A 15530-nucleotide genomic window follows, 5' to 3' on the forward strand; every position below is an offset into this window, starting at 1 on the left:
CCAAGTTGAGAGAGATCAGCTGAGCTAGGATTTTACATGGAACAAGATCATCCCTCCACTTGCATACATACCAGAAATGAACATACAGTGTGCTTGATGTGGTGATCAAGTGACATTTTGCTATGAATTTGTTTAAGCAACTAGTAGCTTCTTCAGCGTTAATTCATTAAACAATTACTCTTATTCTTAGCACATAGAACACCTTGCTAAGTTAAGTTATGCGTGTGTTTGTTATTGCAATGTAAGACCTCATGACATAGATAATTATAACAAAATAACACATGATGAGATTCTAAATATGTTTTGTTTACTTGCAGGTCTCAGTTATTACCAAGCCCTGCCTCATTCTTCCCGCAACAGTGACATGGTGCTGTCATAGAACACAAGTAAGGCTTTTGATCATTTCCAAAATACACTAGCAATAGATTGTGAGCTGTGCAACTGGTAATGAGAATATTTTACCACAAAAGGCTAAAGTACAAATAACAGATTTATGATGTTGGAAAAAGAAGTCCGCCAGAGCAAGTGATTAGTGTACCAGTTAGCTAGGGTGGATATATTATATAATTACAATTTACAGTCAGCATAAAATGTTGAGGCCAGTCTTGAATTGTTCTCGCCCTGTGAATTCACCGGCAAATCAGATGGCATGAAGAAATCAATGGTATTTTATGCTCTGCATTGAATGAACCATCTCCAGTCATTCTGAGTGACACACCTCTTTACAAAAAAACATGCCAGTAATTAAATCCAGGCTACATGGGGATGGAAAATGACCCTGGCAATTTCAACCTCTGCTTGTGCCTTTGTGTAGCAGGATTGGATATGGATCTTCAAAAGCCTTAGTTCATTTGTTTGTATCATGTATCATGTATGACGTTATAAGTTAATACTATTAGTCAATTTCAAATAGCAGAGTTATTTTCAGAGCTTTCTAACTTCAAACCCTGTCTGCCCCGTGGAATCTAATGTAATTTAAAGGGTATTTTGATTTTGACTCAGTTTCTTTCTTGCAAGTTCATTCTTTTCTCATTCTAGGTACTAAACCACTACTGATGACTGCCTGCATCAGGGTTATAATTTATGAAGAAGTCAAAATGCACATATTATATAACAGTTTACAATTTAAAGGCCCACTTGCTTTGTCACTATAGTGTGGGTCACTGTCTCCCATCTTGGCCACATACCAAAAAATAAAATATATATTCAGTGACTGCTTGCTGTGGTGAGTTAACTCAAAATATGGGATATTTTCACGAACATTCAAGCTGATCTATGTTGGTATGCGTCCAAGTAGAGGGATGATCTTATCCCAAGTAAAAGCCTGACAAGATCTGAGACTGTGATTGTGTTTTTACATAGTAAAGTAAGCCTTTAACGAGAAAGTATGTCTATTGCACTGGGTGTTTTATTATTATTATATATATTTTTCTTCCAGGTAGTCTCTCTTTAAACTGACTTTCTACACCATGGTGTCTCTGGCAGTGTTATATTGGCAGAAGACAGTTGGAACTGGATATCCTCATTTAGATGGTAGGCATGTTTTCGGCTTTTGTGTTGCTTTGGTGTATGTGTGTATGGTGTGTGTGTGTGTCTGTGTTAAGGGCAGACCGGGTAGGCAAAATGAGTTATTTTTGGTCTCATACACCTTTTTGGGGTTGTTGCATTTTTCACACCTTTGAACATCCTGGAATGCATTCAATAATCTGCTTTTGTCATTTTAGACATGTATTCATGTAAATAAAACCATTTTCAAACCGATGTTTTGTTGTTTTTGTCTGTGTTTTATCAAAAAAATCGAAAAAATGGTCAACTTTGGATACTCCGTGCTGGTAAATGTGCGCACATGACATGACCCTTCGCTGTTCAAACTGTGTGGAAATTTCCGTTCTTCAAGATGACGTCATCACCGTTGGGGAATTTCCGTTGACATAGGCACAAAGAGAGAGAATCCGTTCCAACCGAAACCCCGGAATTAATATATGCAAATATATGTAGGTCAAAGGCATTTGGCGCAAGCGCAGTAGACAACTTATCAGTCCCCCGGTGTCAACAAATCCATGACGTTTTCACCGATTCAGCAGCATTTTTCAAAGTTTTGAGCTGCGGAGAACAACCCTAACATTGGAAATGTTCGGCATAGTGGCAAGAAATGTCAGAGAAAGATGAACCAGCAGCAGCGAACAGTAGAAGGAAGTAACAACACTCCGAAATGAACCAACATTATCGTATTGAAGCAGACGACATTCTAAGATTCTTGACTCGACGAGGTGGGTTCTGCTTCTTTCTCTTTTCGATCTTGTTTGTTTGACAACGTGATTTATTGCACATTGTTATGTTGTTGTTGTTGTAAGAATGTGTTAGGGTTTGCAGGTAAATGATAAACAGTTTGTGTCTGAAGTATTTTGCGTGTTTCTTGATCAAATTTACTGACCATGCCGCCGCCGCATCCCCCCCCCCCCCCCCCCCCTCCCTCGATCATCTCTGTGATATCGTCTTCACAACCCCTATTTTATTGTTCTTCGCTGGCCAGTCCTTGAGAGCTTACTATGGTGTAACATGTCATCATTATTCTTTGTCTGGGGTCAAACTGAGAAGCAGCATCTGAGCGATGTACGACTGACACAGTTTCTGTTTCTGGTCATTGACCGTAGGAAAATAAGTACCCTACTAGAGAGCGTTCTCTAATTCTAAAGGATTGGTTTACACCAGCATGGCTGACCAACCTATCATTGACAGCAATATTGTTGTCAAATCTTTTCCATTAACTAAGGAATAAAAAAATAGATCCAATTTACTTCACCAAAGAAAAAAAAAGAGTTAAACTAAAGGACTGGGGATGCAACTCATGAATCAAAAGCATAAAGATCACCTGCAAACAGTGCTAGGTTTAGGAAATCTGAAAATGTATACACACACACAGAACACACACACAAAACAGACAACAGACAAGAAACAAGCAAATACATAGCAAGTGTGATGAAATAAATTAATTTTAAAAGAAAAATATGAAAAGAAAGAAAGAAAGAAAGAAAATAATTCAGCTAGTTTCAGTATTAGTTCCTGTGTGTATGTGATTGTGTGGTTACTCAAATCCCATAGTAAACTTGACATGTAAATTTTGTGATAGGGACCAATTAATGAATGTCTTTTGTGTGTGTGTGTGTGTGTGTGTGTGTGTGTGTGTGTGTGTGTGTGTTCGTCAACCGACATATGTGGGTACGAGCCGCTGAGGTGGTTGTAAGAAAACCCGCCTGGTTCAGTGGTTGGGGGCTGATTGGGATTTCTGATTTACCGGCCTAGCCAAAAAGTTGAGGTACACCCCATGTAACATGGTCATTTGCAAAATAAAGTACAAGCACTTGTTGACGTTTATATTGAGTCTTAAATTTTGCAGCTTATTACAAACAAAAACCATGGACAGTTGTATCAAATATTAAATCAGTGTTTGTGTATTTATTAGGTTGGAGCAAGGGGAGAGCCAGTCCTCCTGTGGTGGCAGCGAGGAGAAAGATTGACCTGATGGAAAAGTTTGCTAAACCGGAACTACCCTCTTCCACAGCAGAAACATCAGCTTTGCCATCTTCTGACCAACCATAAGAAGATACAGATACTTTGCCATCTTCTGACCCATCACAAGCAGATATGGATACTGGTACTGTGCAACGTCACTCCGCTGACATGTGTTGGGCTTTTGTCAACATTGATCAGCTCAATCTATTGCTGAAAGGTCTATATCCTGTACTGAATGCTTGTCTGATAGCAGTCTGATTATGAAAGAAGGTGATGCATCAGCCCAAGGATTTGCACAGGCCCTGCATCTGGAGTGCATATGAGTGTCCATTCAAGTCTGCAGTTGTTTACTCTTCTCCCGGTGGTAAAGTTGCATTTAAAATAATCCGCGTTTGACCATGTTGGTACATGGAAAGGGACATTCAGCTTTACAGAAATTTGCTGCAGTGTTAGGATTGAGCACAGAAATACTGTAATTAAAATGTTGCAACTTTTGAATGGCTTGATAGCTTTGTTCCATTTGTGTATATATAATTATGTAATGTTGATGATTTGTGAAGCATCATTTCTATGCAATGGAATAAGAAATCAGTGCATCCGTTGGGTTTTTATGAGTCTGACAGTTTGGTTCTGATCAATATTTTCATATCAGCACAAACACAGATAATTGACTTTTTTAATGTTTTCATATGATTTTTTTTTTAAATCAAAAAAATCTGATAATTTGATTATCAAATCATTTCCCCTTCATAGTTAAAGTGTTATTCTGGTTAAAAAAAACCACCCCATTAATTCAAGCTCTACTGTGGTACTAGTTTACCGGGGTACTAGTGAGACTCTTTTACATGCTGTTTTCTCTACATGTAATTTGAGACAAAATGTGGTAATTAAAATGTTGTAACTTTTGAATGGCAAGATGGATTTGTTCCAATTTTGTATATGTTGTTTATGATTTGTGAAGCACCATTTCTGTGCATGGAATAAGAATACAGTGGATTCCTTGTGTTTTTATGAGTCCGACAGTTTCGTTTTGATTCATATCTGCACTAACATACATGAGTTTTCAAATGATTTTTTTTTTAAAAGTCTGGATAATTTGATCGTCAAATCATTTCCCCATCATAGTAAAGTGGTTATTCTTATAAAAACATATTAATTCAGGCTGCACTGTGCTACTAGTTTGAGGTACTGGTTGGAATCTTTCAAATGCTGTTTTCTCTGAATGTAATTTTCAGACAAACATCTGCAATTAAAATGTTGCAACTTTTGAATGGCTTGATGGATTTGTTTCATTTTTGTTTATGTTGTTTATGATTTGTAAAGCGTCAGTTTTGTGTATGGAATAAGAGTTAAGTGCATTGGTTGGGTTTTTATGAGTCTGACAGTTTGGTTCTGATTCATGTTTTCATATCGGTACAAACAAAGATGGTTGTTTTCATATGATGTATATAAAAAAAATCCTGATAATTTGATTGTCAAATCCTTTTCCCTACATAGTAAAGTGGTCATTCTGATAAAAACATATGAATTCAGGGTGCACTGTGCTACTGGTTTTTTTATGTACTGGTTCAAATCTTTAAAATGCTGTTTTCTCTGAATGTAATTTTCAGACAAAACGCTACAATTAAAATGTTGCAACTTTTGAAAGGCTTGATGGATTTGTTCAGTTTTTGTATATGTTGTTTATGAGTTGTACAGCATCAGTTCTGTGTATGGAATAAGAGTTCAGTGCATTGGTTGGGTTTTTATGAGTCTGACAGTTAGGATTTCATGTATTTTTCTTATCAGAACTGAACCGGTAACTGAAAATGCTAAATTAAAATAATATATTGCTTAGAAATGCTTTTCGATACACAGAATTATTAAACACACACATATTGCTGCAAAGAAGAAAAATTGGATCAAAACATGCACTGGTTCACAAACTGCAACATTTTAAAAAAAGCACATTTTATAACGTTTTTCTCACATTTTGGTGAATAAAAACCCCAAAAATTGCTTTTCACTCAAAATTTAAAATGGTTTCCCTTAATTAGGTTATTCTGCTTGCAAAAATCAAACAAGCAGCAAGCTGTTTCCAAAATAAAAATAAAAAGTGCTTGCCTACCCTGTCCCCCCTTAAGGCCATGTCAGACTCACAACACAAAACAGTGTTTCCTTTCAAAACAAACACAAAACAGCGTGTTTCCCATGTGACATCCCCCAAAACGCGTTTCAGAAAACACTGTTTCGTGTTTTTGCATCGTGTTTTGGGTTTTAGAGCATGCTCTAAAATCTAAAAACACGTTTTGGTAGTCAGCCAATGAACGCGGAAGATCAACTCAAGTGACTCGGTTTCCGGCACCACGGAGATAGAAAAAAATGGCAGACTCAGATGTGGTACCGATTCAGGGTAGTATCGGACCCATGAATCCTAACTAGAGTCTATGGATCCTGTCACGATTGAAGAGAGGCAATAATATCAGTGGGCGCTGCCAGCCGTGTTGTTTACAAACCCAAACACAGCGCGGTAGCTGAACGGGTCAAGCTGACACTGACCGTATCAGTGGACACTGACCGTATCAGTGGACACTGACCGTATCAGTGGGCACTGACCGTATCAGTGGGCACTGCCAGCCGTGTTGTTTACAAACTCAAACACAGGGCGATAGCTGGACGGGTTAAGCTGACACTGACCGATATTTCTGTGAAAACACGCACCGCGCTTCATCTGTGTGTTTCGCAAGTGACATCCCCTCTTTAAAAACATGTGTTTCCCCGACGTTTTGAGATGGTGTTTTTGTCGAAAACAGGGTTTTGTGTTGTGCGTCTGTCTCCGCCTTTAGACACATACCAGAAATAAACACACTGTTTGCATGCTGTGGTGAAGTGACATTTTGTGATTTGTTTTTTTAATGAACTAGTACAGGTAGCTTTTACAGCATTTATTCATAACACAATCGCACTTTTTGGGGTATGTGAACAAGTTAAGAGATCAGGGTTCGACACTAGCGGGGGCGGGGGGCGGAACGCCCCAGAGTTTTGTGTTCCGCCCCAAACATTGCCGAAGCTTGGGGCCCACTCCGCCCCAGGATAAATTCCAACAATGACAAACCGAAAATTCTAATGCCAGCAGAGCCAATCACTAAAAATCGCCAGTCAAAGTCGTCACTGAAATTTGCGTTACGATCAATGCCGCAGTCAAGAAAAAAACACATTCAAATCGTCGAAGGACAATGTCGTAAGGGAAATAACTCCCAGATTGCGCTCTTTAGCGTGAGAGATAAGTATCGCCTTCAAATGCCAAACGCAAAATGTGGCGACACATCCCTGGTGTAAAAAGACATGGTCAAATGAAGATGAAGAACAGGGTGGAGAGAAACGAAAAAAGGAGACCGATGCAGCCAAAAGCGCGAAGCGCTGTCGTAATTTCAATGTCAAATGGTTGAAAGAATTTCCCTGGCTTCAGTACGATGAAGAAAAACAGACAATGCATTGCCGCACGTGAATACTGAGAGTGGGCCCCAGATTTTTTTTTTCCGCCCCAGCAATTTCCATCTCTGGGGCCAGTGTGGCCCCAGGCCAAATAAGTTAGTGTCGACCCCTGGAGATCATGTCTTATCCCATTTTAAAGCCCTACCAGATCTGAGACGGTGAGCCAAATTGTTTTCATGAGAAGGAATGTGCCTTTTAGTGAAATCTATGTACTTTACAAAACATATTTTAAGAAATGAAATGTGTTACAAGTAACAGCCATAGGAGTGATAGCCTGTAGGTGGAATAATAATCTTCAATTGCCTATAAATGATTATCTGGTTAAGAATGACCTCTTCAAGAAAATTAATGCAAAGCATTTTGATGTTTGTGACGATTAGTTACTCTTTATCACGTTTGTTCGCTGATTTTGCTGTCAGTGTCAGTGTTGGGCAGGTGTGCGTCCATGATGTCATTGCTATTGAAAACTAATCTGTACTGTAAAGTAAATGTACCCATACATGGCAGTTGTCTGGTCAAACCGGGGGCCAGCCATGACTGGGACTGATGTATCCTCAGGCACTCGACACCAGGTGGGCGGGGCCAGTGGTTGGGGTGTGATTCCCTGCCTTACACCACCACAAAGTGTTGTATCAGTAGACAAGACTGAGCAGAACTTCTGCCCCTCCCCCCCCCCCCACCCCCCTCACCAATTGACCACTCAGTGCCATGTGCCTGTGGCTGTATCATAAACACTTTGTGACAATAGTTGTTACCTCCTTAGAACATATCTTGTGATGCTCCTCGGTGTTTGATGTATGCTAACTGGTGTACTTATGACATAGTGTTCATATGAAAGTTTTATGTGTTGCAGCTCATCCAGATCACAGGTACACAAAGGAGCTGGTTCCAGTGAAAACATAGGCACATGGAACTGCTTATGGACTACTTTAGAAAGTGTGCGGTTACAACCAAGACTCTCCAGTTAGGAAGGTCTGCGGAAGGGTGCTTGTTCTGTTTCCTCGGACAGGCTTTTCAAGACTAGGTAGGTTGAACCACATGATTGGGCTTTAATTATGAATGCACTTCAAAGTTCACTTATTTCATTATCTGGTACAAGTTCTCTTGCATGTGGGTGTAAGGCTGAAGAAGAACCTCTGACAAGTCAATTTTCAAGCAACTGAGCATGAACCCAGGTAAAAAAAAACCACAGAGCTCTCTTTCTCTCTCTTTCTATTGGTCTGTTATTCATAGAATGACACTAACAGTGACACAAGTAAAAAATCTGTATCATTGTCTTGACCTCTAGAAATTTGGTAGAGAATAAGATGACTAATAGTATTATTTTGATTATTTTATGGTCATTACTGTGGACTCCCCCCCCCCCCCACACACACACACACACACACACCACCCCACCCCTGCCCCTTTTAAGACACCCCAATCTAAGACTCCTTCCTATTAATGACCCTGTTTACGCAGACTTCTTGTTCATAACATCTGTAAATTCACTCCCATTTTAAGACTTGCTCCTTTTTAAGACCTGATTTTGCTTATTTTGGATTTCGAAAAAGAGAACAACAAATCCCCACTCTCTAGCCAGGCACATGATTTTTGTATGAACCAAGTTGAGGGATGGCATTTGTATAGGCCTGACCAGATCTGAGATGTTGAATCTATTGCTTACAAAGAAAGCATTGTGTCATTAAAGGCACACTACTTCTCTTCACCGTCTCAGTTCAGGCCAGGCTTTAACATAGGATAAGCTCATCCCTCAACTTGGTCACATATGAACAATCAACACACTGACTTCTTGCTGTAGTGATCGAGTCAGATTTGCCAAGGCGTGTACATGGAATAAGATCATAATTCTAAATGCTGAAGTAACATTCTGTTTCCTATGAAGCTAGGCTTGATTTTGGTATGAATCCAAGTTAAGGGATAGCATGTGTAAAAGCAGAATTGTTTACAGAGGCAGCTTTGTGTTATTAAAGGCATCTCAGATCACCTGCCAGGCTTTTTTTTTTTTTTTTTTTTTACATGGGGTAAGACTATCCCTCCACTCCGGCACATACCAGCAATAAACACAGTGGTTACTTGTGATGAAATAGTGGCAAGACAGATTATTTAAGCATCACATAACCTTCCTAAGTGAAGTCAAGTCGTGTGTGTGTGTGTGAGCATAGAATGTTGAGGACAGCCTTGAAATTTTCTGACTGTGTGAATTCAACAGAACTGCTGTAAATCTGGCGCAGTATAGTTTTTATTGTATGAAACTTCATTTCCAGTCAGGTGCTATGAAGAAATCATATCAGGTTATGCTTTGCAGTGAACCACCACCAGTATTTATTTATTTATTAAGGAGATTTCTATAGCGCATAACTAAAAGCACTATTTCTGAGTAACACGTCATCTTAATTAAAGCATGCCAGTATCGCCAGGCTCCTTTTGGGTGGTAAATGTGGATCTTCAAAAGCCTAAGTTAAAAAAACAAGATGTAAAAGTACATTTTGAATAGTAGGTTTTTTTCAGAGGGCAGATATCACAAGATATGATCGTTCAACTGCATGTATGCCTCATTACTAAAACAACAAGAAGAGCAAACGCTCGATCGAGTCACTTTCGCAGTTCTGAATATTATATGAGGCATCAGATGGACAGGAAGAAATTGCTATTCACAACACAATGAGTCACGTTCACATAAAATTTGAGCCCGGTCACTTTTATAGTTTCCGAGAAAAGCCCAACGTTAAGTTGTGTGTTGCCGAACAGAAAAGGCTAGTTATCTCCCTTGTTTTTCTGATAACGTTCGTAAAAGGCTACAGATGTAAATACTTTGATGTAAAGAATAATCCTACAAAGTTTCAATCACATCCGATGAACTTTGTCAAAGATATAAAATGTCTAATTTTTCCTTTGACGCTGACCTGTGACCTTGAAAAAGGTCAACGAAACCATCGTTAAAGTGTAGAGGTCATTGGAGGTCACGACTAAACAAAATATGAGCCCGATCGCTTTGATAGTTTCCGAGAAAAGTCCAACGTTAAGGTGGTGTCTACGGACGGACGGCCGGCCGGACAGACTAACACTGACCGATTACATAGAGTCACATTTTCTCAAGTGACTCAAAAATTAAGTGGTATTTTACTCGTCTTTCTGGTAAAACATATACACCATCAATATATTATAATAATGATCTTGCTTGTTTACAGATGGACAACAGCTGCTGCCAGGACTAGGTTACGCATAAAGAAAACAGTCAACACTTGGCTGGTGCTGGAGCTTCTTTGATGTCTATATCAACAACAAAAAGACAGACAGATACCAGCTCATTCAAGACCATATCCCCATTTTACTCACACAGAACAGAGAGCCATCTTCCGCCTTCGCACAGGACACTGCTGTCTGAAGGTACACCTCAAAAGGATAGGTTTTGCACCTACAGCGGACTGTGGCTAGGGTAGGAAGAACAGACTCTGCAACACGTTCTGAGAGGGTTGCCTTTCCTTGCCACCCCTGTGCAACAAGACTTGGCCAGAGAGCACACATCCAAATGCAAACACTGAAGAGGAAGAAGAAGAAGGTGCCCACACAGAAGGGCATGAATCTACTTCAAGGGCAGAAAGGTTTACAGCAGTTTATAGACTTGTAGCAGATAACATGATTGTTGAGACAAAATTACCTTAACCTTCGCCGGCACTCGTTATCGACTACACACGAACGCATTCGTGGGGCCAAGCAGACCCATGCTTCTCAAAGAAAGAAAAATATGCATATCCTTCCGTGGCACTCGTGTTAATTAATTAATGGTCAAATTTAGACTACACACGGTATTTGGTAAAATATTATGGGTCTGCATGGCCCCACGAGTGCCACGGAAGGGTTTGCACAATTGTCCTTCTTTGAGAAGTATGGGTCCGCATGGACCCACGAGTGCCTCGGAAGGGTATACACGCTTTTCCTTCTTTGAGAAGTATGGGTCCGCACGTCCCCACGAATGCTTCCGTGTGTAGTCTAAATTTGACCATTAATTAATTAATTAATTAATTATCACTGAAATTTAATGAGCTTTTAGGAGATGAAAGCTTTGTAGGTGTCTGAGGCATTTCTAAAAGCTCATTAAAAAATTCCAACTCGTTTAAGAGATATTTGCAATCAAACACCCTTCTGGGTCCGCACGGACCCACGAGTGCCTCGGAAGGGTATACACGCTTTTCCTTCTTTGAGAAGTATGGGTCCGCACGTCCCCACGAATGCTTCCGTGTGTAGTCTAAATTTGACCATTAATTAATTAATTAATTATCACTGAAATTTAATGAGCTTTTAGGAGATGATAGCTTGTTAGGTGTCTGAGGCATTTCTAAAAGCTCATTAAAAAATTCCAACTCGTTTAAAAGATATTTGCAATCAAACACCCTTCTGGGTCCGCACGGACCCACGAGTGCCGGCGAAGGTTAAAGGGAGAAAATGAACAAGCTAAATAGGCTGTACAGTACTTCACTTGAACAATTTATAAGGTTCCCTGTAATGTATTAAGTATCAAGAACATTTACAGATCACAAGACATTGTGTTTTCTTTTGTTTGCAATACAAATTTTTCACAATAAAAAGATATGCACTTGGCAAGATCCTTAAAATGTAAAACTAGTACGTGTGACAATTTTGAATTGTTCAGAGATGGTTTTGCTTCAGTGGTAAATGTTTTAGCTTTGTTATAAGATTCCGTTACTGAAGCATACTTTAAAACCTTGACCTTCCAAGTCTTGAACAACATACCCTAACTGTGTTAGCACCCTGGGCTGCGATCATTGTGTTGAGCTACTTAACAGAGGACTCCTTGGTTTTATTACATATACTTTGGTTAACTTTAATTATTTGATAAATAATTCTAATACAGGACAACTCCCCCATCAAATGTAGAAATGTCGTCTGCATTTTTATTTTGTATACTGCATATTTTAAAAGGCTATTTTTGTGCACAAAACATGCATCTGCAGGGAGCTTTAGAGGGTGAAGTTAGGATCTATTATGGGGCATGCAGCACCACACCCATTTTGTGTGTGTGTATTTTGTGTTGACACATAAGACACTGTCATTCCAGCAGAAACCTGTGATGATGCACATTTTATTGCAGTAACCAGCTGAAATTGTATGTACGTTGTTATGAAATTGACAAATGATCCCTGCTTTGCAATCCTGGGTTAATGATATTGCCAAAATTAAAACGTGGAGGAAAAAGTGAGTGTAAACCTATTCTTGTGGTGGTGGTGGTGGTGGTGGTGGTGGTGGTGGTGGTGGTGTGTGTGTCTGGTTAGTGTGTGTGTGTGTGTGTTTGAGTGTGTGTTAAACAAACAACAACGACAAACAACACCAAACCTAAATCAAACAAGCACAACAAAAACAAATGACACAAAAACTGACAAAAATCAGAATATCAACTGAGGAGAAAAAAACAGTGGCTGAATGCAATACTTATTATAACTTAAAAAGTAAAAGTGTGCGTGTGATGTGTGCGTATGTTTGAGTGTTTTAAACAAAAACAACAAACCTAAATTAAACAAGCACAACAACAACAACAAAACAAACGTGGAAAAATTCTGAATATTAACTGAGGAAAAACAAACAGTGCCTGAGTACGAGACTTATTATCAGGGAAACAACGGCAAAACTCGCAATGTCGTATGGAATAAGGTAAAAGATGTAAATCATGGTTTACAGAGAACATCAGTACTGAGTTCTGTCATGTTTTATTTTCTCCAGAGTGTGACGTCTGCAGAATGATCGATACAAAAAGCAGTGTCTCCAGTCATGGCCATATGCTGCTTTCCTAATTTTTGCTTTGCACTATTTTTGCTTTGTGCACATATTTGAACCTTGTGGTGCTATGATTCGGTTCTTAAAAGAAAATTATGACTCACACTCACATACAATCCTTGTTTTTGAATGTTTTAAAACATTGCTGCTTTCTGCTTTGAGCCTGGAGGAACAAAATGACTCTGAAGCCGGACTGCCGAGAGGAAGAATGAGAGGGAAAAGAACACGCAGCCATGAAAACACACACAACTCCCTGACAGATAAACTGCTTATGTTCCAAAATCAAGAATCTTTAAGTGCGCACGCACGCACACACACAAACACACACGCGCGCGCGCGCGCACACAGAGAGACTCTCCTCGTGGAAGTAAACTTATACTCGAACTTGAAAGTAAGTATAAATGTTTGATACGAAATAAACCTGTGATAAAAGTCTTTTTATAAATCATCGGTACCAACAAAATTGTCACAACACGTAAAAGGACATACTGTAGTTTCAAATTAGTAACAATCTAAGCCATTTTAATCAGCACTGGTGTCCGGCAAGCACTAACAGATATAACAGCACGTGTATGCATCTTGAAGTAATAAGACCTTGAAGTAGGCCTAGAGTTTACACTATGCATTACTATGTAATGCTTTAATTCAGCTGCCTAACTGTGGAACTTTGCAAATGTGTGAGGACCGTTTCACAAAACAGACAAAACACCCTCTCAGTTATTTACACAAATCAGTTCCAGAATGTGCGTGTTCCTTTTCTGTCTCTACAAATTAATGTTATCTGGGGGGAAAACGAATCATTGTCGCTTCCGCCCTCAGTTATAATTGCCTGAGCATAATAGGAAATGCAACAGGTGTAGTCTTCGGCCTGATTTTTAGTCAAGATATTTCGACACAGAATGTTTCTTTCTTTTTTCTTTGTATGTTCACAAGCTCACATACAATCATTTATGCAACACTGACAATAAGACCAGACCAGAGTTGTGATTGAAATGGGCAGTTTATTTAATAAAGCTCCAGAATGAATAAAAATACATGACAAAATAAGGTGGTCCCGCTGTACAAAGCCGGTTACCAAACACACACACACACCAACACACACAAACACACTCACGCACGCACACACACACACACACACACACACACACACACACACACACACACACACACACACACACACACAGAGTAACATTGTACAACTTACTGTCACATTCAAGCGGGAACACCAAACAAAACGTATCATCAAATGAAACAACATTTTAAGTGGTCAAGCAGATGACCACAAACCACACTTGAAATCTTCACATTTTAACACTTTCTCCTGTATCAATAAAAGTCATTTATGCTGACTAGATAATGACATCAATAAAACCATTCCCTTTTTTATTTTAAAGAAAAACAAGAAAATTAAAATAACGCAAAGAACTGATGCTCAGTAAGGTTGGGTATCGATCTCAAATGTGTGCATAGCTAATTACATGTAACCGGCATGGACTGGGGCTAGAATTGGCCTTTCTGTCAGGCAACTCGGCCTCTAATTGGTTTTATATTGTCTGATCCCCCTCCAGAAAAAAACAATACCATTTGCCCCGTGCTTCTGCGCCCACAAAAAATATTCGGGAATAAGAAAAGTTCAAATTTTAGGCACCCCACATACAACCTTAATTGTCAGTCAATTACTTTACTGCAATCAACGTTGATTTTAAAGTACCATGTCATTATTATTTTGGAGATAGATTTGAAAAAGTCCATAATTGCAGACTGCGTATTGCATACCTGTCAAGTACTTTTGGCCTCTGACCATAGTAAATGGCATAAGAAACCATAGTTGGGGATCAAAAACCATAGTTAATGCGTGGATCAGGATGTGGTTAAACGCACAAATTCAACTTCTCACGCATACACACTAAACCAATCAGATTGGTTTTCACAAACTAAAAGTAAAACACATAAATTCCTTTCTACACAAACTGCTCTTTATTTACCACTAGCCTACATGTAATACATTTACACTGCACTCTTGTTCGTTCATTTTTTTTGTCACTTGTCACTTGTGTTCTTTGTTGTATTCATCTGTGCAAATCTTTGCTTTGTCAATCATGCTGCCAGTCACCTTAAAATCATGGCAGCATGCATCAGAGTTAATTTTGACCTGTAAGAAGGCAGTCAGTGTGTCAGCTCCCAGACTGTGATCCAGCACTTGAAGGTGTTGCAGGGTTTCACTGCCAAATGGAAATTTATTCAACATTTTCCTCACACAGGCCATGTAGAACTGGCGCACATCATGCCAGAACTTCTGTTGTGTGGCTGGTGCAAGCTCCTCCTCAGAAATGAATGAACGGCAGTCCATGCCAGCAAAAAAAAAAAAAAAAAAAAAAAAAAAATTTTTTTTTTTTTTTTAATGCTGAAAATGCGTATGGTTTGAGGTATACGACGTAGGACCCAAAAAACACCGAAAATCCGTAAGAATTACGCAGAATGCGTAGGACTTGACAGGTATGGTACGTATTGGTTTGAGTGATTTGAATTTTGATTTATGTGAGCGGCACCTCAAGGATTGCCCCAAATGTGAGTGCGGTTACCCAAGGGAGACTGCTGAGCACTATTTGTTGCATTGACCCTTGTGTAGAGATGTACGATTATTGTCAATTGATAACTGATTATAAGTTTATTGAAATATTATTGAAAGGCATCCCGCAATATTCCCGGAATGTCAATCAGACCATATTCATAACTGTACAAGAATTTAT

At 39.2% G+C, this 15530-nt stretch overlaps 2 long non-coding RNA genes across 2 annotated transcripts; both read left to right on the forward strand.

The window, feature by feature from the left end:
- The first annotated feature begins 22 nt into the window (after positions 1 to 22).
- On the forward strand, positions 23 to 12208 carry LOC138956511 (uncharacterized). The gene is made up of 4 exons (XR_011452684.1): positions 23 to 386; positions 1439 to 1533; positions 7841 to 8011; positions 10179 to 12208. It is a non-coding gene; the product is annotated as an uncharacterized lncRNA (long non-coding RNA).
- On the forward strand, positions 1595 to 5160 carry LOC138956513 (uncharacterized). Its single transcript, XR_011452686.1, has 2 exons — positions 1595 to 2270; positions 3464 to 5160. It is a non-coding gene; the product is annotated as an uncharacterized lncRNA (long non-coding RNA).
- Positions 12209 to 15530: the final 3322 nt, after the last annotated feature.

Source organism: Littorina saxatilis, unplaced genomic scaffold (genome assembly GCF_037325665.1).
Source record: "Littorina saxatilis isolate snail1 unplaced genomic scaffold, US_GU_Lsax_2.0 scaffold_1094, whole genome shotgun sequence".
NCBI lineage: Eukaryota > Metazoa > Mollusca > Gastropoda > Littorinimorpha > Littorinidae > Littorina > Littorina saxatilis.